The 25,329-nt window shown below is 44.9% G+C and overlaps 1 pseudogene; it reads right to left on the minus strand.

Moving 5' to 3' along the window:
- The window catches only part of LOC132362117 (large ribosomal subunit protein uL24-like), a 44,940-nt pseudogene that overhangs the window by 8,159 nt on the left and 11,452 nt on the right, over positions 1-25,329 (minus strand).

The following is a 25,329-nucleotide window of genomic DNA, read 5'->3' on the forward strand; positions in this document are numbered from 1 at the left end:
AGCCAGTCCCAGATTCCTGACCCTCAGAAACGGTGCAAGATAATAATTTCTGTTGCTTTAAGCTGCTAAATTTGGGGCTAAATTGGTAGTACAGATAGAACACATTTGGATACATTTGCAGGCGGGGTACTGTGACAGAAACCCAAAATGTGGGAGTGGCTTTGGCACCAGGCAGGTGGGCTTTGTTGAGAGCATTGGTGAATGCCTGGAGCACCTTGAAGAAGCTGTGAATAAAAGAGTCAAGGTCGTTAAAGATTCAGGTCAGGGCTTGCAGGAAAGTGAGGGAAATGCTGTCCGAAACTGGAGGAAGGGGTCCTGGCGATGCTGTTGCCTGCAGTCACGTGGACCGAGGAAAATGCACCCAGTGAACTCGTGATCTAGTCGAGGAGATCTGGAGCCAAAGCGTGGCCAGTGCTGCCTGCTTTCTGCTAGTTGCTTATAGTAAGATGCCAGAGGAGAGAGAGAAATGAACGGAAGGGTCGTTAAGCAGAAAGGAGCTGGGACTGGAAGGTTTTCAGCCGGGCCAGAGGACAAATTATGCTAGAATCAAGGAATGGCTTCCAAGCAAAAGTCCACATTCAGGGCCCTGCCAGAAAACCTGTGGTCCAGAGATAGACCCTAGGCTGTGCCTGTAAATCATTTTTAAAAGATTTCAGAAAGATATAAAGCCATACCCCATAGTACTTTTGTCAGACAAAAGGCCGTCTAAGGAGATTAAAGGTGTGCCTCACTGCTGTGGCCCGAATGCTTGTGAGATTAAAGGTGCACCACACATGTGAGGTCACAAGAAGTCGGCAACCTGGAGGAGGGCCCTCACCAGAACCCAACCATGCTGGCACCCTGGTCTCAGAATTCCAGCCTCCAGAACTGTGAGAAATAGATTTCTGTTGTTTATAAATTGCCCAGTCTGTGGTGTTTTGTCACAGCAGCGCCAATGGACTAAGACACTCACAGACCCTCTCAATCAAAGGATAGTGCCCCTAGGACTTCCCTGGCGGTCTAGTGGTTAGGACTCCACCCTTCCACTGCAGGGGGCCTGGGTTCGATCCCTGGTCAGGGGACTAAGATCCTGCATGCCAGCAGCGCGGCCAAAAAAAATAATAGTGCTCCTAGAAGCTTCGGATCATTGCCCCTCAGCTGTCTGCAGAAGCCCCATCTATGTGGAGAAGGTCTCATCTCAAAGAGATTTGGGGGTATTGCCTTTGCCTAATGGAGTAGGTCCCATGGAGATTCGCAGGAAATCCATAAAGTTTTTATGAGAATTATATGTACAGAATCATTACCAACTTGGACTGAAAGGGACAGAGCCAGTACAAAATAAAAAGAGGTCTTTGGACCCTCTAAGTTCTACTGGCAGGAAGCAGGCTGAGAATATTACTCAGCTGCTAACACATGATACCTTTCCTGTTACAGCATGATACCTTTCCTCTCATGAAAAAGGAAGGATGACTCACAGGGAAAAACCAAGAGCCCAGAGGGCGGTCCAAAGCCTTGGAGTATGGTTCCCAAGACTTGAGACATAATTAAGGAACTTAGGACGTTTGCTTGGCTTGGAATCTATATGGACCAGCAACTTCTTCATGCTCTCATCTTATCCCTTTTTGAGCAAGAGTGTCTAGAGTGGTTATTCTGTCTGGCCCCTTGTATGTTCAGTAGGAGAGGGTTTACGAACTGAATATTCATGTCCCCTTAAAGTTCATGTTGAAGCCCTAACCCCCAATGTGATGGTATTTGGAGGTGGAGATTTTGGAGGTAATTAGGTTTAGATGAGGCCATGGGGGTGGGGTCCTCATGATGGGATTCGTACCCTTGTAAAGAGACCAGAGAGCTAGTTCTGTCTGTCTCTCTTCCATGTGAGGATACAGTAAGAAGTCAGCCAAAAAAAAAAAAAAAAAAAAAACGTCAGCCAGATCCAAGCCAGGAAGAGAGTCCTCACCAGAACTCAACCATGTGGGTACACTGATCTTGGACTTCCAGGCTCCAGAAATGGGAGAAATCAATGTCTGTTGTTTAAGCCCCCAAGTCTGTGGTATTTTGGTATAGCAGCCTGAGCTGACTAATACAGAGGGGGTGGGGTGGAGCAGATAACTTGTCAAGAAGAACTGTACTGGAGAAACTGGATTTAAGGAACTATAATAACACCCGGACCTGATTTACATTATGAGGTTCTGGACATTGAGCAGATGCTATAATAGGATGAGACTTCTGGGGACTCTGGAAGGCGTTGACTGTATTCTGCATCTGGGAAGGATATGAACTTTCGGTGGACCGTGGTGGTCTGCAAATTGGCCCACAGTGAACCCCGCCTCCTGGTATTCATACTCTGTGCAGCCCTTTCCCCCACAATGGACCATCGTTAGTCTGTCTGACCAATAGCATACGGCAGAAGTGATGGTATGTCACTTTTGATACTTATTTATTTTTATAAGTGTGGCTTAACTCTCTCACTCACTGTCAGATCACTTGCTCTGGGAGAAGCCAGCCGCCCTCTGAAGAGGCCCACTTGGTGAGGAGCTGAGGCTGCTGGCCAAAGTCAGCAAGGAAGTCTCTTCCAACAGAGAGAAAACAAGATGCCTGGGCCATCTTGGACGCAGAACCTCTGGCCCCAGTCAAGTTTCAGATGACCGCGGTCTGGCCAGCAACTGGATGTTAACCTCCTGAGAGACCCTGAGCCAGAGCCACCTGGCAAAGCCACTCCCAGATTCCTGACTCTCGGAAACTGTATGAAATACTAAATTTTTTAAACTCGCTATGTGTATTAACCATGCGTTTCTGATGTTTTGATCTATGGGGCCTGGAAAGACTGTCCCTCCCAGGGCTAGCCAATTCCCAGGGATAGAACATGACTTTCACAGGCACACATGAAAAGATGCTCAACACTGCTAATCATCAGGGAAATGCAAATCAAAACCACAATGAGATATCACCTGACACCTGTCAGAACAGCTATCATCAAAAAGACCACAAATAGGGCTTCCCTGGTGGCGCAGTGGTTGAGAGTCTGCCTGCGGATGCGGAGGACACGGGTTCGAGCCCTGGTCTGGGAGGATCCCACATGCCGCGGAGCGACTGGGCCCGTGAGCCACAATTGCTGAGCCTGCGCGTCTGGAGCCTGTGCCCCGCAGCAAGAGAGGCCGCGATAGTGAGAGGCCCGCGCACCGCGATGAAGAGTGGCCCCCCGCTCGCCACAACTAGAGAAAGCCCTAGCACAGAAACGAAAACCCAACATAGCAACCAATCAATCAATTAAATAAATAAATCTTTAAAAAAAAAAAAAAAAAAAAAAAAAAAAAAGACCACAAATAGGGGGCTTCCCTGGTGGCTCAGTGGTTGAGAATCTGCCTGCCAATGCAGGGGACACGGGTTCGAGCCCTGGTCTGGGAAGATCCCACATGCCGCAGAGCAACTAGGCCCGTGAGCCACAATTACTGAGCCTGCGCGTCTGGAGCCTGTGCTCCACAACAAGAGAGGCCGTGATAGTGAGAGGCCCGCGCACCGCGATGAAGAGTGGCCCCCACTTGCCACAACTGGAGAAAGCCCTCGCACAGAAACGAAGACCCAACACAGCCATAAATATAAAAATAAATAAATAAATAAAAATTAAAAAAAAAAAAAGACCACAAATAACAAATATCAGCAAGGATGGGGAGAAAAGGGAACACTTGTACACTGTTGATGGGAATGTAAATTGGTGCAGACACTGTGAAAAACAGCATGGAGTTTCTGAAAAAATTAAAAATAGAGTTACCATATGACCCAGCAATTCCACTCCTGGATATACATCCAAAAAAAGCAAAAACACTAATTCAAAAAGATACATGCACTCCAGTGTTCATAGCAGCATTATTTACAATTGCCAAGATATGGAAGCAACCTAAGTATCCATCAACAGATAAATGGATAAAGAAGATGTGGTATACATACAATGGAATACTACTCAGCCATAAAATTTTGCCATTTGCAGCAACATGGATGGATTTGGAGGGCATTGTGCTAAATCAAATAAGTCAGACAGAGAAAGACAAATACTATATGATATTATTTATACGTAGGATCTAAAAAATACAACAAACTAGTGAATATAATAAAAGGAAGCAGACTCACAGATATAGAGAACAAACTAGTGGTTACCAGTAGGGAGGGGAGGAGGGGCAATATAGGAATGGAGGAGTGGGAGATGCAAACTATTGGGTGTAAAACAGGCTACAAGGATGTATTGTGCAACATAGGGAATATAGTCAGTATTTTGTAATAACTGTAAATGGAGATTAACCTTTAAAAATTGTACAAAACATTAAAAATTAAAAAAGAGAATATACCTTTCATAAGCAAACCAGCTAATCCAGAGCCCACACCCCAACCACCTCCTCCATCGGGCTCTCACACTCTGGGCCACTATCTACTTGCACCAGTGACCGCATAGCCAGGGACCAGACAACTAGAGATAGCCCCCGTGCCCCAGAGCCCACTGAAATTATTCAGACTAGACAATCCTAAGCCTGCTTTCCCTGCCTTGCCTGTTCCTTCCCATAGAAACCACAACAAAGTCTCATGCCCACATGTTCCCCTCAGTCCCTCTGCCTCCAGACTGACCCAGGTGCTTCCCCATGTAGCTCACCTGTGGTGTGGTGTGGTGTGCTCCCTTCTCTTGGGATGTAGGAGTATAGAAAACTATATTTTCAGTGGCACTCATATTCTGATCTATTGGCCTTGCCATACGTAAATAATAATAAAACCTACATTTTAAAATAGCATAATTTGGGGTAATTTGTTACACAGCACTAGATAACTCATACACTTAAATATATATATATAGATAGATATAATCTTTTCCTTCGTACCACAATGCCATCTTTACACCTAACAAAATTATCACGTATTCCTTAATATCATCTAATACTTAGACCATCTTGTAAATGTCCTCCATCTCCCTAAAAATGTCTTTAAACTGGTTTGTTAGAGAACAGGATCTAAACAAGGTCCCCCTATTGCATTTGGTGTTATGTTTTTCAAGTCTCTTTTCAACGTAGAATTTTTAAAAAGGCAAAACCTAAGTCACCTATAAACATAAAGGAACTAGGTATTAATATTTAATTAACTCAGTAATAAGGGAAGCAGCAAGATAATTAAGTTGGTTAAAAGAAACTTTGAGAAACTGAGGCATCAGAAAATGATTGCTAATTTAGATTTTCTTTGCAAAACTGGTTAACAACCTCCAAGAAAATAAAAATTAAACTCAAAATCTTTTTGATGATCTTTGCTACCAAGTAGAAATCATTTGCATCTTTACCAGACAAAATTAATCCCAGTTGCTATCAGATAAGAATCATCTGCATCACTCTCTCTGTTTTATACATGTTATCATCTTTACTCACAGAACTGTGAAATACCTTCATTAATCTTAAATAGCCTGAAATGAAGGTGCACGCCCCTAGCATGTTAGGCAATGCCCCAGCGTGACATTGAAAAAACAGGACACTAAACTATCACTTTTTTATTTCCAAGTTTTGAGATTTTCTTTTTTCTTAACATTCTTTTATCTAGAATAGTCTCCCCATTGGGTTGTTATCCTGTAGAACAGGGGTCCCCAACCCCTGGGCCGCAGACTGGCACTGGTCCATGGCCTGTTAGGAACCAGGCCACACAGCAGGAGGTGAGCGGCGGGGTGAGCAAGCGAAGCTTCATCTGCCGTTCCCCATCGCTCCCCATTGCTCACATTACAGCCTGAACCATCCCCCCATCGCTTGTATTACTGCCTGAATTCCCCTCCCCCCCATCCATGGAAAAATTGTCTTCCACGAAACCAGTCCCTGGTGCCAAAAAAGTTGGGGACCGCTGCTGTAGAAGGTCCCACATTCTGACTTTATCTACTTGCTTCTAATGTACTTCAATAAAATGTGATTTTTAGATCAGTATCTAGTTGCTAAAAATAATACCACATGTTATTAAATGGATAAAATGTTTTGGTGTCAATAAGAGTTATTAAATCATTATGGGATGTTGAAATAATGTTTTATTAACTTATTTTACTATTAACCTCAAATCCTATATGTAGGATTCCCTTTGAGTATTCTAAAGTAGGGGATGTAGGCTTCTTTTGAAGATGTTACCCGAAAACTTGGTTCGCCTCTTGGAGAATGCCAAGTCACAAAACACAACCAAGCCAAAGAACAGAGAAACGTAGGATTTATTACTTGCATCAAGTATGGAAAACACTGGGGATATTTCCCAATGCAGTGTCTCCCCAAGAGCAAAATTGGGGAAGTTTTAAGCTAAGGTTATATGCATATTCACAAGGGAGCTTGGGCAGAGGAGAATTCAGCCTAGAATTGGGGAAAAGGTTGACAGAGTCCAGGTTCTAGTTGATTGAAGTCTCGAGGGTCAGCAGAGGTCAGCATCATCATTCCCTAGGTTCCAGTTAGTCTGGTGGTTGAGTGCTCAAGGGGGTTTGGATCCCGCAAGATGGCTCAAGAGTGAGCTTCAGGCTAATCCCTACCTTCAAACAGAACTGGGAGTCTTTATAACTGATTTATTGTCTCTGATATGATTAAGTTATTTCCCTGGCCTGGTCAAAGGCAGGCATTGTAGACAGGCTTAGATCACAAAATGGCTTAGGCCTAAACTGGCCTCCTCAACCTTTTTGGCACCAGGGACTGATTTCGTGGAAGACAATTTTTCCACGGACTGGGGAGGGGGGGATGGTTTCGGGATGATTCAAGCGCATTACATTTATTGTGCACCTTATTTCTATTATTACTACATTTTAATATATAATGAAATAATTATACAACTCACCATAATTCAGAATCAGTGGGAGCCCTGAGGTTGTTTTCACTTGCCACTCACTGATAGGGTTTTGATATGAGTCTGCAAGCAACTGATTTATTACGGTCTCTGTGCAGTGAAACCTCTCTGCTAATGATAATCTGTATTTGCAGCCGCTCCCCCGCACTAGCATCACCGCCTCAGCTCCACCTCAGATCATCAGGCATTAGATTCTCATAAGGAGTGCACAGCCTAGATCCCTCACATGCACAGTTCACAGTAGCGTTCACGCTCCTTTGAGAATCTAATGCCACCACTGATCTGACAGGAGGCGGAGCTCAGGCGGTAATGCGAGCAATGGGGAGCGGCTGTAAACACAGATGAAGCTTTGCTCACTCGCCCGTCGCTCACCTCCTGCTGTGCAGACTGGTACCCGTCCGTAGCCCAGGGGTTGGGGACCGCTGTGTTAGAAAGTATGTCTCGTTCTCTTCTTCCGTGGACGCCCATCCTATCTGCCTACAGAGGCATAAACCTGAGACCTTCGTTTGTTGACCTCAAACACTATTCTCCCCTCCTTTTCTTCCAGAGTCTCTCAGTGTCTAACAGAGGCTTCTTGGTGGTTTTCTTTGAAATCCTGGGCTGGAAGTTTGAGGTGGCTCTCCTTCCCCACCTCCACTCTTCCTTCTCAGACTTTCACAGAAGGCCCTGGAACTTCTGCTTTTTGTAAAGTACACCGGCTTTTCTCCTTGACATCAATTTCTGCTTGGCTCTGCTTCTCCTGTGTGTCTATAATGTCTTCAAAGTGGTTTTGTTGCCTGGTTTTGCAGACGGAGCCCCACATATACACCAGGGATTTCTTCCTGTGTCTCTTACAGGAAAAGAGTTCCTTGAAGCTAATGTGGTACCTACTTGCCAGGAATATTAGACAAAAGAAGAGCATTTACTAAAAGCAGAGGGTCTCCTTTTCCTTCTGGCAAACCAAGGATGACAACTTAATTCCTCAGTCTTGAATTTGAGAAACTCACCCCTAATTTGACACCAAACTATCCTAATATATTTACCTATTTTTATTTTGAAAAATTTTGAAAGTATGAAAAAGTCAAAAATCAGTACAATGAATAATTTGTACTCTCTACTGAGATTCAAGTGTTAATACTTTGTCTCATTTGCTTTATCTCTCTTTTTTTTTCTGATCTGTTTAAAAACAGGTTGCAGACTTCATGACATTTCATTGCTAAATACTTCTGTGTGCTTCTCTAAGAATAAAAATCTTCTTCCACATCACCACAATGCCACTGTCATATCTATGAAAATTATTAATAATTCCTTAATTCATCTAATATTTGTTTCATATTCAAGTTTTCCAGTTGTTCTCAAAATGACTTTTATGGCTTTTTTCCTTTTCTTTTTGCAATCTATAAATGTTTGTTAGATCAAACTGGTCAATAATGCTATTCAAATCTTCTATACATTTACCAATTTTTGTTTACTTCTTTTTTTAGCAGATAAACATACAGAGAGAGGGATGTTTGTCTCAATCTCACTGTGGATTTGTTTATTTCTCCTTTCAATACTGTCAGTGTTTACTTTGTGTATTTGAAGCTCTTTTTATTAGACGCACACACACTTAGGATTTTTATGTTTTTCTATTGACAATCTTTTGATCATAATAAAATAGTTCTCTTTATCTCAGACAAAACTCTTTGTCTTGAAGTCTACTTGAGTAATATTAATATAATAACACCAGTTTTTTAAGCTTACATGAGCAAGGTGCATATATTCCTTCCCATTACTTTCAACCATCTTTGTGTTTTTATATCTAAAGTGAGTCTTTTGTAGACAACATATCATTGTGTCTTACTTTTTCTTAATTGAGGTAAAGTTGATTTACAATATTACTTAAGTTTCAGGTGTACAACATAGTGACTGACAATTTTTAAAGATTATACTCCATTTATACTTATTATAAAATACTGGTTATATTCCCTGTGCTGTACAGTGTATCCTTGTAGCTTATTTATTTTATACATAGTAGTTGTTACCTCTTAATCCCCTTCCTCTAATCTTGCCCCTTCCCCTTCTCTCTCCCAACTGGTAACCACTAGTTTGTTCTCTATATCTGCGAGTCTGTTTCTTTTTTGTTATATTCACTAGTTTGTTTTATCTTTTTAGATTCCACATATAAGTGAGAGTATGCAGTATTTATATTTTTCTGTCTGACTTGTTTCACTAAGCATGATTGTCCTCAAAATGACTTTTATGACTTTTTTAAAAATCCAGGATCCAATCAGGATTCACACATTTCTTCTGGTTTCTTTATCTTTTTTAAACTAAAATAACCCCTGTGGTGATTTTAAAATATGTTCACAAATTCTTTGATTCTCCAGATTCAAAAGATGGAACTTCCCCTTGAGTGTGGGCTGTCCTTATTGACTCACTTTTAATAAATGGAATATGGCAGAAGTGACCGCTTGTGCCTTCTGAGACTAGTTCATATGAGGCATTGGGGCTTTCTCCTTGCCTTCTCTTGGACCACTGTGTGAGATACTGTTCATTGTTGTTTAAGTAGCTTAGGTCTGGGGTAATTAGTTACTCAGCAATAGCTAACTAATACAGTGTCCATTTAACTACCCTCCCCTGTATTTCCTGTGAACTGGAAGGTAAGTTTAAAGGGTTGATGTGGTTCAGGTTAAACATTTTTGGCAAGAGTCTTCATAGGTTGTTTGAAGAACTTCATGTTCTAGGACATCAGGAGGAACATAACATTAGGTGTCCCACTGTGAGTCATGTTAAGTTTGATCACTTGGCTCCTTTACTAAAAATCTTGTTCCACGTGGTACAATGAAGTATGGGGAAGTTTGTGTTTGATTAGAGATCACAGTATGTATCAAAAGAACTAGGGGGGCTTCCCTGGTGGCGCAGTGGTTGAGAGTCTGCCTGCGAATGCAGGGGACATGGGTTCGAGCCCTGGTCTGGGGAGATCCCACATGCCGCGGAGCAACTGGGCCCGTGAGCCACAACTACTGAGCCTGCGCGTCTGGAGCCTGTGCTCCGCAACAAGAGAGGCCGCGATACTGAGAGGCCCGCGCACCGCAATGAAGAGTAGCCCCCGCTTGCCGCAACTAGAGAAAGCCTTAGCACAGAAACGAAGACCCAACATAGCAACCAATCAATCAATTAAATAAATAAATCTTTAAAAAAAAAAAAAAAAAAAAAGAACTAGGGCTTGAGTCCTGATCCTACCCAAACTGTTTCAGCTTCCTGCCCTTGGTTGAGTCATTTATCAATTTGCAGACTTTTGACAGCAGGGTGGGGTGGGAGTAGGGCTGGCACCCCCAACCCCCATGATGTTCAAGGGTCAATTGTATTGAATTATCACAAAACAGTTGTAGAAAGGGCTGTGCATGACTGTCAGGCAGAGATTTCTATTCCATTCTAAATGTCTGCAGCATCAGGACTCACGTTTGTCTGAAGTCCCCAGCCTGAGTAGCCTCAGTCAACTGGAATGGTAACCATCCTTTCCTCCGGATAAACACATTTTAGTAGGGGAAGATTTAGAATTAAATATCAAAACTTTATGAAAGTCAAAGCCATAGTATTAACATGAAATTTGTTAGGTAGGATTTGTGCATATTTGGTATTTTATGTTCTTGGAATATTTAATAGAATTTGACCAATTAGAAGGTCAGCCATTTATCACCAATTTAAAATGTGTAACTAAATAGTTAATTTAGATTTGTGATTCAAGGATGGAGTCTTACTAGGTTGATTCACCATATTGAAGGGATTAAGAGAACTTAAGCTTTGCTTCTTTTGTAAATTAATTTATTAGATTTCCTATAATTATTTAGTATTCAGGAATCTTTTTTGTTGTTAATTCGGGCAACAAAAGTACTTTAAAGGGAAATCAGTTACATTACATGTATAAATGCAGTTTAAAAGAGTTGAAGATGGTTCATTAACTTAGTAAATCCAAAAACCTCTTTCAATTGATGCCTCAGGTTTACTAGATGTATAATAAGAAAAATGAGATCTGTAACCTAAACTTTAATAACTAATAAGAGAATAAGGATTTAGGATTTGTAACTTTCATATATGGGAAATTAAAATGTAAAGCTGGGGGCTTCCCTGGTGGCGCAGTGGTTGAGAGTCTGCCTGCCAAAGCAGGGCACACGGGTTCGAGCCCTGGTCTGGGAGGATCCCACATGCCGCGGAGCAACTTAGGCCCGTGAGCCACAACTACTGAGCCTGCGCGTCTGGAGCCTGTGCTCCGCAACGAGAGGCCCGCGCACCGCGACGAAGAGTGGCCCCCGCTCACCGCAACTAGAGAAAGCCCTTGCACAGAAACGAAGACCCAACACAGCCAAAACTAAATAAATAAATAAATAGTTATTAAAAAAAAAATGTAAAGCTAAAATAAACATCCACACAGTTCTTTCTGTACCCAAAACTACCCTCAAGGATGCCAAAAACTTATCCACAAATCCATGCCTTCCCTTAATCCATTTCTGGCTGCCAATATATTGAATACTTTCTAAGGTCCAACCAAAGTGCATTAAATTTTTAAAAATTTTAACTTCTATCTCTCCATCTTCAGATCATGTGTAAAACTGCCCTGCTCCAAACCACCATTTTACTTTATTTGTATCCATTATATGGACTTGATCTTTGCCTTGAGTGGTCATGATTTGTGGGGACATAGTAAGTCATGGTAGTTATTTAATAATCTATATTTATGTAATAAAAGTGAATACAAGAGAAATGTTAATTTACCCCCCAAATTACTAGAATAAACACTTTAAATAAAATTAAAATGTCATAAACTACAGTTTAATATTTCTGCTGATAAAGTAGTTTTGAAATAAATAGCATTACAGTTAATGAATTGAAATAAAGAGTCATTTATAGCAGCTCTACTCATAATTGCCCAAAACTGGTAACAACCCAAATATCTTTTTACTTTATTTTATTTATTTTTATTTTATTTATTATTTTTTTAAACTTTTGGGTTTATTTATTTATTTATTTATTTATGGCTGTGTTGGGTCTTCGTTTCTGTGCGAGAGCTTTCTCTAGTTGTGGCAAGCAGGGACCGCTCTTCATCGCGGTGTGCGGGCCCCTCATTATCGTGGCCTCTCTTGTTGCGAAGCACAGGCTCCAGGTGCACAGGCTCAGTAATTGTGGCCCATGGGCCCAGTTGCTCTGCGGCATGTGGGACCTTCCCAGGCCAGGGCTCGAACCCGTGTCCCCTGCATCGGCAGGCAGACTCTCAACCACTGCGCCACCAGGGAAGCCCTATTTTTATTTTTATTTTTATTTTTTGTCTGTGTTGGGTCTTAGTTGCAGCACGTGGGATCTTTCGTTGCGGTGTGCGGGCTTCTCTCTAGTTGTGGCGCACAGGCTCAGTAGTTGCGGCACGTGGGCTTAGTTGCCCCACGGCACGTGGGATCTTAGCTCCCTGACCAGGGGTCAAACCCGCGTCGTCTGCATTGGAAGGTGAATTCTTAACCACTGGACCACCAGGGAAGTCCCCCAAATATCTTTCAATGAGTGAACAGATAAACAAACAATGGTACGTTTATACAATGGAATACTACTCACATAGAAAAAGGAACAAATTATTTATACACCTTGCAAAGGGTTCCTGGACCCAATTCCAATGCGTGTGTGGTGCGCGTCTGTGTATGGATGCTTCCCCATATCAACAAGCAATTCTTGGGTGCCAGTAGGGTGTCCAAGAATTCAACTAAATCTACCTGGAGATGGAACCAGATTCCACAGGTAAAGGGCTCAATCTCACAAGACCACTCTCCACTTCAGACACCAGTGGAAGCCTGTGCTTCTGACCAACTGGCTACAAATTGGATGTTCCAACGACCCCCTCCAATTCACGATGCCAACCCCAAGTCCAGGTTGCATCCTGTACTTCTGAACAACTGGCTATAAATCAGGGGTTCCCATGACCCCCTCCTTGGGTTCCATTAATTTGCTAGAGCAGCTCACAAAACTCAGGAAAACCCATTTACTCACAAGATTACTGGCTTGTTAGGAATCAACAGTCAGATGGAGAGATACATAGGGCAAGGCATGGGGAAAGGCATGGCGCTTCCATGCTCCAGGCCCTCTCCCCAACCTCCACGTGTTCACCAACCCAAAAGCTCTCTGAATCCTGTCCTTTTGGGTGTTTATAGAGGCTTCATTTCATAGGCATGATTGATTAAACCATTGGCTGTTGGCTAATGGTTGACCCTCCAGCCCCTTCTCCCCTCCCTGGAGGTTGGGGGGTGGTGGTGATGAAAGTTCCAACCTTCTAATCCCTTAATTGATTCTCCTGGTATCAAGGCCCCAATCTTGGGTGGGACTCAAAAGTCACCTTCTCTGAAGAATTTCAGGAACTGAGGATAAGAAACCAATTATTATTCCCTTGCTCTTTTTTTCCCCCCTTGCTCTTACGACTCAGGAAATTCTAAGGATTTTGGGAGCTGTAAGCCAGGAACTATGGAAGAAGCCCAAATATATACATGAGAAATTTATATTTGGTCATCTGGGTGACCAAATATATATAAATTACAATATTGCACACTCAAAAACATGAATGGGTGAGTGAAAGAAGCCAGTTTCAAAAAGTTACATAGTACATGATTCCATTATTACAACATTCTGGAAAGGCAAAACTGTAGGAAGGGAGAACAGGCCAGTGGTTGCCAGGGGCTGGGGATTGGGAGAGGGGTTGACAACAAAAGAGCATGCAAAAGAATTTTCTGGGGTGTTGGAATTGTTCTTTATCCTGATTGTAGTGGATACGCATATCTACACGTATGTTAAAATGCACAGAGATGTGTACCAAAATCAAATGTGTATTTTACAGCATGTACATTTAAAATAATTTAAAATATGTAAAGAGACAAATATAAAAAAGGATGAACAGTAATTCCGTACCTGGATCTTTTTCTCTAGGTATTTGTTGCCCAGTATTCTGGTGAAAAAGGGAATAAATCCTGTTATAAAATTCCTTAACTTCAAGAGAACCCCATGAAAGGAGTATTGTCATCATGTGTTTCTTTTTCAGTGAAAGAGCAAAGAGGTCCTTCCTGAAATCCTGAAACTGAGGGCAGGAGTCTTCACTTATATCCCTTATACTGTAACTTGCTTAATGAGTAATATTCTGTAACCTGTCTTCACCGACTTAGATCACTTTAATTGTTCTTGCAAACCACATTCCCCCCAAGCTTCATGTAGCTTAGACAATATATCACAAGTTGACGACACCTCTGACCTATGGGGTCGCTACGGTAATGGTTGCTTAAGTTGTTTTTCAGAAATTGGACAGTTCTCCAAATTCGATCAGGATAACACTGCTATTTTCTGAACATGCATCCCATAGAAGCATGTAACTCAGATACACCTTCATAGAACACCTATTACTTCACCTTTTTCTTGGCCTTGATCCTCTTTCCCCACACCTCAGGCCACTCTGATCATTTATCCCATAAAAATCTCAAGCCCTTCGCCTCTGGGGAGGCAGATTTGAGACTTTTTCTCCCATCTCCTCGCGTGGCTGTCTTGTGAATAAACACTTTCTGTGCTGCAAGCCTCTGCATCTCAGCATTTGTGCATCTGGCACATGAACCTGGTATTGGAAGATGCATTTTAATTCAAATGCCTGCAAGTGAGAAAGGTCATGATGTCAGGGGGAGAGATACAGTGTATCTATTGCGGTGAGAGTTGCTATGAAGGAGGTATCAGCAAGGAAAAAGGGCAGAAAGGGAGAGCACAATTTTGCTAATTCAGCGTCAGGTGCTAGGAGGGCAGGTTCCAACTCCTTCGAGTTGGAAGCCAACAAAGCACTGACCAGGACAAATGAGAGGCAATCATGGAACCCATTTATCAATTTCTTTTTCTTTCTCCCTAACGAGCTCTTAGTCTGAATAATAAAACTTAATTTTTAAAAAAATGGATAAACATTATTATATTTTGGCTTTCAAACCTAAACGCACAGACTTTCCTGAACAACCCTGCTTTCTTTCTTTTTCTTTCTTTCTTTCTTTCTTTTTTTCTTTCTTTCTTTCTTTCGTTCTTTCTTTCTTTCAAGGTGAAAACTCTACCGTACCCTTCCAGAAAGTGAGGAAATGTCTCATTTGTTTTTAGGAATGAGGTCTATTTTTATAGGAAAGGACTCCATTCTGCCACCATTTAGGATACGAGTTATATTTGTTATCTCTTGTGCGTAACAAATGTCCCTAAACTTTAGTGGCTTAAAACAACAAGGTATTGTTTCTCAAGTTTCTGCTGGTCTCTCCAGGTCAGACCGCTGGTGGAGATACTGAGGCTGGAGTCAAAGGTAGCCTCATTCATATCCTGGGACCTTGTTTGGGCTGCTGGTGGGGCTTCTCTCTCCACATGGTCTCTGGCTGCTCCAAGACGTTGAAAATGAAATCTTCAATACCTCTGAAGACCTAGTCTCCGAGGTTGCACAGTGTCACTTCTGCTGCATTCTATCGGCCAAAGCAAGTCAGGAGGCCAGCCCAGAGTCAAGGGGTGGAGAGACAGGTCTCACCTCTTGATTTAGGAAAGAGCAGCAAAGTCACACTGCAAGGGAATGAGGACACAGGACACCATTTGTGGGGGCCATGACTGTCACAATGCACCACACTATTGTTAATAACGTTTAAAGCTCATATAAACATTAATTAAATTAGCTCTTGGCTCTGAGACTGTAACCTGGATGAAATTAGACTAGAGGTCTATTTTGGATCAGAAGCTTGTATTCATTCCAGCTTTGATGCAGTTAATCCTTACTTAAAACTATCAGAAACCACTTATAGATGAGTCAGAGAAATCTGACCCTGCAGTTTTTATGGGGATTTTAACCATCAACTAAGAGAAAAGTAATGCGAATCCATCAGCTATTTTTAAATGTACTATTATTATCTAATTGTATGTCAAGTCCCTTAGGTTTCCTGATGTCTAAACATTTCACAATGTTGTAGAATTATGAAAAGATCCAATTGCCAAGAGGATGCGGGCAAAGCTGAACATGCATGTGACCGGGGCTGTAATGCTGGTAGGTCCCTGCAGCAGGAGGCACAGAGAAGGCCAGGGTAACCCTTGTGCCTGCAGCTCAGACTTGGCCCTCTTGTCACTGCAGGCTGCCAAACCTGTCACACTCTGGCAATAAGGAGCAACAGTTGGATGAGGACCAGGGCTACACCGACATCTGACCACCTCTGCGATCTGGGCTGATTCCAAAAATTCCCTGGGAAGAAAGTGGCATGCAAGAATATCAAAGTTGGGAACTGCTTCCACACCTGCCCCCGTTATTCACCCTCACCAAGTTCATCATGCTTTCTTCCACTTCAAAGCCTTTGCACTAGCAGTCCTCCCTGACCTCAGACTTGACCCCCAAGGGTAAGTAATGAAGCGTGCTGTGAATCTTACCAGGAACTTCAGCACCCTGGAAGTGCTTTGGCTTGCTCCTCTGTTGCCCCCAGCCCAGATTTTCTGCCCGCATGCATCCTTAGGGAATGCTTTTTTCCTCTGATCCCTTGAGCCAGGGGCTCTTTCTGCAACCCTCAGCCTGTACCTGAGCCTTAGTGCTGGCGGAGAAGCCACACCCCCCTGGGAACGGGCCCTGCAGAGACACTGGGCAGCTGGAGTTCTGAGTTCTTACAGAAGAACAGGGGAGTAGAGAGAAGAGGCACAGAAACAGAGAAACAAGGAAAGAAGGAAGAAAAAGAATGGCTTCTGGAGACAAGTATTTCCTTTTCACACTTCTGATGCCCCTAAGGTGGCCCTTAAATAGCCATCTAGGAGGAGCCCGGAGGGGTTTGCAGAAGCGGGGCTGGGCTGGGGGGTTGGTGCGTTGTGTGTGCCAGGGCAGGGGGCATGTAATGGGCAGCTCCACCCCACTCCATGGGGACGGATAGTGAAGGCTTTCTCCCGAACCCAAAGAAGCTGCGTTTTCATCTGAAGCTGTTTCCTTATTGGAGCTCAGTGGGAAGAAACACACAGGAAAAGCGTTTAGCAACTGTATATGCCCTGGGCGCGGTCCAGGTGTAGCCATTCTTTCTCCCTGGAAGAAAGGACTAAACCTTTATGACTGCGGCGGCTCTCCCTCTCCCTGACCACCTCCCACCTTCCCGCAGTCCTGTGAGGGTTCCCATATACCTCCTCCTCCCTTTCCCCACCCTCACGTCCGGTCCTGGCCCCGACATTTTCCTGATCTCTCTCCTATGGCAGCCTCCACCCAGACCCCCAGCTTCAGGCCTCCTTCCCTCCCCTCCTCCAAAAGCTTGGCTCCAGGTCATGGGCTGACCACCCTTCCCAGCCCCAAGTCCTGGGTGGCTCCCAGGGCCTAAAGGTTCAAGTCCAAACTCCCTAGCGTGAAATCGAAGTCAGGCTTCAGTTTGCCCTCCTGGGCCTGTCTGCCCCACTCCTGTCCTCCTTTTATCATGGCCAAGTGCATCAAGCGCGCTCACATGGCTGGGCTTTAACCCACGCTGCTCCCCGTCTCTGCTGCAAAGCCTCTTGGAGATGGACGCAGATGTTAGCTCAGCTGTAAAGCCGCCCTCTCCCCACACCCTCACCACCCCAAACAGCCACCGCTGGGCGTTCCCCTGGATTTCTGCCCTCTCCGCGTGAAAGGGTGACCGCTGGGAGTTGGGATGTCTGTCTCCGTCTCCATCACCGGGAGGAGGAAGTCCTCACTGGACCGAGCCCTCTCTGAGCTGGTCTTACTCCGCTCGGCATAGTGAGAATTCCTCTCGTAGGTCTCCACAGGGTAGGCTTTCCGTACAGAAGGCTCTCTGTCATCAGCTGGGAGGTAGTTATCCTGTGCTGCTGCAGGCCTCTTTGGTTGCTTTTTGACCTAGCCCCACCTCCCTCTTTCCCAAATCGCTAAAATTAGGTCTTTGACGGTTCCTTGAAATGTCAGAGTCACCATATAGCCCCGCCATTCCACTCCCAGGAATATAGCCAAGAGAACTGAAAGCATATGTCCACACAAAAATGTATACATAAATGTTCACAGCAGCATTATTCATAATAGCCAAAAAGTGGAAACGATCCAAATGTCTATCAACTAATGAATGGAGAAATAAAATGCTCTGTATCTACACAGTGGAATATTACTTGGTGATAAAAAGGAAGGAAGTACTCTTCCATGCTACAACATAGATGGACCTTGATAACATTATGCTACGTGACAGAAGGCAGCCACAAAAGATTACATAGTATAATGATTTCCTTTACATGAAAGGTCCAGAATAGTCAAATCTATAGGCACAGAAATTGGATTAGAGGTTGCCAGGGGCTGGGGGGAGAGGAGGAATGGGGAGCCACTGCTCATGGGAATAGTTTTCTTTTTACAGCAAGGAAAATGCTGTAAAACTGATTGTGGTGGTGATGGCACAACCCTGTGAACGTGTAAACCGTGGAAGCGTACACTTTGGATGAATGGCATGGTAATGTGAGTTATATCTCAATAAAGAGGTTAAAAATAATTGTCCTTTGAGCACTGAGTATGGGTATGCTAGTCCTTAGAGGGATGGATATGGTATGCCATTTCTGTCCTAAGTGCAAGAAGATCGCCTGGGAAACAGCCTCCTGCTCTTGGCCCCTGCCACCTTTTCAGCAAGGCTCCCTCTCCCCTTTCCCCTCTTCCCGCTCGGATGCTGTGGGATGGGGGTAGGGGCGGCAGAGGGTGGGTGAGGAGTCTCTAGCTGCACCCCCAAGGGGCGCGCTGCCCGCGAGACCGGCCTGCAGGCGCGCACGTGCTGCCAGGCGGGGCCCCGGGGGGCCCTCCACCCCTGCCCCGCCCCAGGGGCTGAGGTCCGAGGCAAAGGGTGGCACGCGACACTAACAAAGGTGTTCGACTCCAGGCGCAATCCCAGCCGTCCCAGGAGACCCCGAAACCAACCAAAACCGCACCCCCAGCCCAGAAAGGGCTTCTCAAGGGGCGCGGGTTGCGGCGGCACCCCTGGATCCTGTCCCTCCGGGGTCGCCGCCGGGCCCGAGAGGGGCGGTGTCCTTGGGTGGGCGCGAGGTCCCGCAAGGGCCGCCGGGGGCTCGAGCAGGGAGCGGAGGGCCCGCAGGGAAAGGGGCGCCGAGTCGGCGGAATCCATCCTGACTCTCCCAGCGAGACCTGGCTCAGAATCTAAGGGACTGCAGGGGGCGGGAGGTTCGTAAAAGGGCAATATTTGTGTTACGGAGGAAAGCAGACAGGAGTGTCCAGAGAAGTAGGGATTGGGGGCCGCGGAGAAAGCAGAAGAGAAGCGGCCAGGAGCTAGAGCGGAGGCGGGGCGGGGCGCGGGGGTCCGGGATCACGTGGGACCCCTGCCGGGCCGGGTGGGCACAGTTCGCAGGGCAGGCTGGGCCCGGGCTAGCAAGCCGAGGGGTTGCGAAGGAAGACGGCCGTGCGGACGCTTCCTGCAGGAAATGCACGGAGACAAGCTAAACTCCACCATCGCGTGATTGCAATCCAGCCACTCAAATGGAAACCGAGTCCCAGGCGCCCCACAGTGTCCTGAGTTTGCCTCTAAAATGCACGCCAGCCTGAGGAATCTCAGAGACCTGAAAAGAGGGGACGTCTCGCCCGGGGAGCTGGGGGTTGGAAGGAGAGCCCCTACCGAGTCCGGAGCCATTCACCTGGGCGGTGACCCTGGAGCTTTGCCTTTGGGGCCGGCTTGGGCCACCCTGTCACCAGTTCCTGTCTCTGCTGCCCTCTGGCCAAAGTGGAGGGATGCTTCAGGAGCTGGAGGCAGATGCCATCAAGAGTGGCAGGGGTGAGCAAGAGGGCAGCTGTCCCTTTGGCCCTTCTTTCTTACAACGTTTTTATTACCACAGTAATTTGTGTTCATTATTTAATAATAGATAAAATACACTGAATAGAATAATGGGCCTCCAAAGATGTCCGCCCACAACCTGTACATATGTTAAAGCCCACCCACCCCCCCAAAAAAAAAGAAAAAAAAAACTAAGAGACTTTGCAGGTGTGATTAAGTTAAGGATCTTGAGAAGGTGATTATCCTGCATCATCCAGTGGGGAACAGTGCAACCACAGAGGCCCTCAGAATAGGGAAGCAGGAGAGTCAGGGTCACAGGACATGTGAGGACAGAAGCACAGGTCAGAGCGATGCAATTGCTGGCTTTCAGGATAGAGGAAGGGGACGCTAGCCTGGAATGCAAATGGCTTCTAGAAGGTGGAAAAGGCAAAGAAACAAGAGTTTCCCCTAGAGCCTCCAGAAGGAACCTAGGCCTGCAGACACCTTGATTGCAGGCCAGTGAAACCCATTCAGACTTCTGACCTCCACAACTATAAGATCATAAATGTGTGTCGTTTTAAGCCACTAAATTTGTGGTAGTTTGTTACAGTAGCAAGGGGACATGAATACATACATCTTTAAAATGAAGGGACTTCCCTGGCGGCCCAGTGGTTAAGACTCTGTGCTCCCAATGCAGGGGTCGCGGGTTGGATCCCTGGTCTGTGAACTAAGATCCTGCAAGCCACGTGACATGCCAAAAAAAAAAAAAAAACAAAGAAGAAGAAAATCAGTCACTTGTAATCCACCTCCCAGAACAAACACATGATTTTTCATATCTGTAGCTTAGCAGTCAACTGAGAACCAGAACTGGTGTGAGAACGCACTGGTGTAAAGGCTGAAGTGCCACACAGCTAATGCTGGTGTGCCCCATTCTATCCACTAAGATGGTCTTGACGCTCACCCAGCGCCCAGATCTGGGCGTTCCAAATGTCATTCTCCACTAAAAGGCACCAGAGCTCCACAGAGAAATGGCCAGTTTCACGGTTCAGGTAGGAAAGATACAAGATGTGCCCCAAACATATTATTCTGCCAGACAGTGAGGAAGTGCTCAAAGAATCATAGGAACATATCAAAAGGACAAAAGATACTTAGCTTGAGCAGGCTCCCACTGGACAAATCTAAGATAATGATATTATTGAATTATAACTATTCTTACTTTATTCTATTATAATCATAGCCTAAAGTAAGAATCCACAAGTGCTTATGGATATAATTATGTAAATTAAAAAAATAAATACATAGGGAGAAGGGAAAGCTCTTCCTTATGATAGAATATCGACTAATGAATGTAGAAGGGATAATGGAATTAGAAAGTACCATTTGGAGCCACCATAGTAATAATCGTGTCAGGGAGAATCATCAATGGATGCTAAAACAGTGGGTGAAAGTTTAATGAGACGCAGGATTTGTATATGGTCTCAAGCTCTTTCCCCACAGGATACTACAAAAGGGAAAACAGTAACTTCACAGTGGAGAAACCTGGCCACCATCTTAACCAAGTGATCAAAGTTAATGTGACCGCTAATGGACAAATTGACAACAGGTGGCTCTGATATGATGCAACACAAGGGCACAACACGCCCAAAATGCATAACCTGAATTTCATTGTGAGGAAATATCAAACAAGTCAAATCGAGAGACGTTTTACAAAACAACTGGCCTGCACCCTACAAAAATGTCCACATCATGAACAACAAAGAAAGACTAAGGCATTGTTCCTTATTAAAGGGGACTAAAGAGGCATGACAACTGAATGCAATATGGACTCTGGATTGGATCCTGCCCAGGAAGAAACATTTTTTCCTTATAAAGGACATTAGTCATGCTACGGCATGGATTAACCTTGAGGACATTATGCTTAGTGAAATAATCCAGTCAAAAAAAGACAAATATTGTGGGATTCCACTTTTATGAAGTACTTAGAATGGTCAAATTCATAGAGACAGAACAGATAGTGGTTACCAGGGGCTGGGTGGCAGGGCGGATGGGGAGTTATTGTTCAATAAGTACAGAGTGTCAGTTTGGGATGATGAGCAAGTACTAGAAATGGATAGTGGTTGCTATAGACTGTTGTGTCCCCCCAGAGTCACATATTAAAGCCTAATCCCCAATTTGATGGTATTGGGAGATGGGGCCTTTGAGAAGTGATTAGGTTATGAGAGGGATTAGTGTTCTTATAAAAGGGACCCCAGAGAGCTCCCTTGCTTCTTCTGTCCTGTGAGGACACGGTGAGAAGATGGCGGTCTGTGAAACAGGAAGCAGGTTCTCACCAGACACCCAATCTGCCAGCTCCCTGATCATGGACTTCCAGCCTCTAGATCTGTGAGAAGTAATTTCCGTTTCTAGCCACCCAACCAGCCTATGGTATTTTTATTGTAGCATCCCAAACAGGCTAAGACAGTGGTGATGGTTGCATAACGTTGTGAATGTACTTAATGCCGCAAATTTAATGTTATATATATTTTACCACAATAAAAATAATTTAAAAAAACGGCAACTTAAAAAAAAGAACATTTGTAAATGATTGGCAAAATGTGCGTAAGGTCTGTACATTATATGACAATGGTGTGCCAATGTTAATCTTCTCATTTTGATGAATGTTCTGTGGTTATGTAAGAAAGTGTCCCTTTTTCCAAAAAAAAGAAATATATGGTGAAGTATTTAGGGGCAAAGAGGCAACACGTTTACAATCTACTCTCAAACAGTTTAGAAACATTAATATATACAAATTACCCATGTCTGGATAGAGAGAATGGCAAAGCAAATGTTAACATTTGGGGAATGTGGGTGTAATGTGTATGAGAATTTGTACTATTATTGCAACTTTTCTGTAAGTCTAAAATTATTTCAGAATAAGCAGTTTTTAAAATTAGAAGAGGAAATTAATTGGAAAGAAGTGAAATACTGTCTGGGGGAAACAGAATTCTAATGCCTGAGGCTGAGATGCAGTGACTGTCTGAGCCTCCCTGCTCTGGGATGCCCTAACTCTCAGGCTTAGGATCAAGGGATGCAGGGTTTCGGTGGCACTGACTGGTGGAGAAGAAATAAGGCAGATGGAGAAAGACAAATACTGTATGATTTCATTCATATGTGGAATCTTAAAAAAAAACACAACCAAACAAACGAAACAAAAACAAGCCCATAGATACAGAATCAGATTAGTGGTAGCCAGAGTGGAAGTGGGTTGGGGGTGGGAGAAATGGGTGACAGGGGTCAACTGTATGGTGATGGATGGTAACTAGACTCGTAGTGGTGACCACCTCGTAGTGTATACAAGTTATAAAATGTCGAATTGAAATGCCGTGCACCTGAAACATAGAAGAAGAAGAAGAAGAGAAGGAGGAGAAGGGGAAGAAGAAGACAACAGGCAGAACAAATCGATGGTGATGGCAGTCACACCCAGGTACGGGGGAGTGGGTCTTGATTATCGGGAGCGCAGGAGGGAATTCTGTGCGGTCCTGAAAATATTCTATGTCTTGATCTGAGTGCTAGTTACAAGTTTCCAAGACGTGCACTCAAGCTCTGTGCCCTTTTTGCTGTATGTGTTAATCCTCCACTTGAAAAGGGTTAGACCGTCTCCACCCCCAGGTTGACGCTGCGCACTGAGATTGCGTCCATGCAAACGAGGCGTTCACTGAGACTTGAGGGAGACTCGATTTACGTTGTTTGTTCTTTCGTTGCTAAGCAACACAGGCTAAGCGGCACAACCAAGGGACGCCAACCTTTAACAGCCAACCCAGGGGATGCGCTAAGCCAAGGCTCCAAGAAGGATCCACACGGACAGTCCCCACTCCCAGCCCTTTTGTGTTCGGGGGTGGGGGCGGGGAGGAGGTGATAATGGGAATTGAGCAGCTCAGACGCCGCGGAAGGCCTGGCCCCTCCCGGCGTGGGCTGGCTGCGGTGAGCCGCTCTCCCGCCCGCCCGCTGCATCTATCGCTATGGCAACTGCTTCCTCAGGTCTGGGGCTAAACTGAGGCTCTGTGGGTGTCAATCCGTGCTTGAGGTCTCACCTGCCATGGAAATCGTGTGGCCCGATGAGGAAATTGATGAGTCACTGCAGGAAAAGCCTGGCGCTTGTTAGACTGGTTCATTCTTGCAGAAATGGGGCAGGTTCGAGACTGGGGGACAGGCCTGAGAGAGAGAGAGGGGTGAAGGTTATCTGAAGGGCAGAGGTGGTCAGGGCATCAAGAGAAAGAGGTAAGGGCCAGTTAAAACTAAAGAGAGGTGGAAATAAGCAAAGATCACCCACATGAGAAAAACAAAGGCTGTTTACGCAGAGCTTGCTGTTCAAAGAGTCAGCAGCCCTCCTGAGTTTGGCAGAGACTCAAAGACCGGGGAGGCGTGGGAAAGCTGCTAACAGAAAAAGGGAAGGCTGCAGGTGTGCACTGATCCGAGGCTGTTGTCCTGGGGAAGCTGGAGGCGGGCGGGAGGCGGGGTCGTCCTGTGTGATTGGCGAGGGTGGCTTATTTGGCTTTCTCTGATTGGTCCTGAATTGGAAGCAGGGCTAAAAATTAGGGAAGCTGACAGTTATTGATGTGCTGACCGTTCTGGGTTGCTTGCTGCAGTGGTTGTGGTTTGGCTTCCTGGGCTGGTCGCAGCAGATTGTGGGTCAGAGTTCTATTGTCATGTATGGCCTGGCTGTTGTCCGTTCGTATATTCAGTCTCTCAATGAATACCCAGAAGTTAAGACAGTCAAGAGAGTAGTCCTCATGGTCCTATTAGCAACGAAGTGAGGCACTGAGCGGTGTAGAGAGGCAGCTGTGAGGACCACCCCAGGGGAGGTGGGCCGTGGAGCATCACAGGGAGGAAAGTGAGGGAGGTGGGTGAGATTAAACACCCATCTGATCTCAGAAATACAGGGTGCAGGGGCACCTCTGATGGAGACTCTCAGAGTCCCTTGTGAGTTGGGGATGTGTTCCTGGCACAGGCCCTAGACGCGGAGTGAGGCCCCTTCGGAGGTGTGGGATGTGGGCAACTCACTGAACCTGAGTGCTCCCTTCAGCTCCGGCCTCATCAAACTGCTGAGAATTATTGAGTTAATGTGCGTCAAGTTCACTGGACTGTGCCCAGCACTTGGCAAGTGCTCAACGTTAGATATTATTTTGCTTCAGAATAATTGGTCAAAAACTGAAATTAAATATATTGTTAGGATTGATGTCAAATTGTGTTAATGTAACTGTCAGCTGAAGTGTCGGAAACCTGGCCTCAGAGTAGGGTAGAGAAGGGTGGTGAGTGGATTGAAGGGGCCAGTAGTAGAAACACATCATTTGTGGGCACCAAGAGGGTATATGTTTGGTCCAGCCTAGACTGCATGCCCTTCCCAGGGATGGAGGAGCAAGAGAGGCAGAGGCCAGTGGAAAGCCTGGCAGGTCCCCTAAAATTCTGTGTTTGGAGTGAGGGAGGATCCGTTCTCTGAAAGAGAGGCAGATCTTGTTGCCAGGAGAAGGGGGGATGGAGAGATTTACAAACAGAAATAACACGTATGTGTACTCATATGCTTAAAGTTTGTGCAAAAAGAAGACTTCAACCTAAGAAATCTAGAAATTCTAGTTAGGTTCCAGAGTTACACCTAAACAGTCAGAATGCTAATCATTACATGGGTTCTCCAAGTGAGGTTGTAAAAATGATTCTTTCGCAATAAAACTAGATAGTCATCCCTAATTCAGTGGTAACCTTTGAAGACAGGAATCAGGTCTTAGACATACCTGACCTGCTTATCTTTGGGGTCTAACAGCATATTCCA

The sequence above is a fragment of the Balaenoptera ricei genome, chromosome 3 (assembly GCF_028023285.1).
Source record: "Balaenoptera ricei isolate mBalRic1 chromosome 3, mBalRic1.hap2, whole genome shotgun sequence".
Taxonomy (NCBI): Eukaryota; Metazoa; Chordata; class Mammalia; order Artiodactyla; family Balaenopteridae; genus Balaenoptera; species Balaenoptera ricei.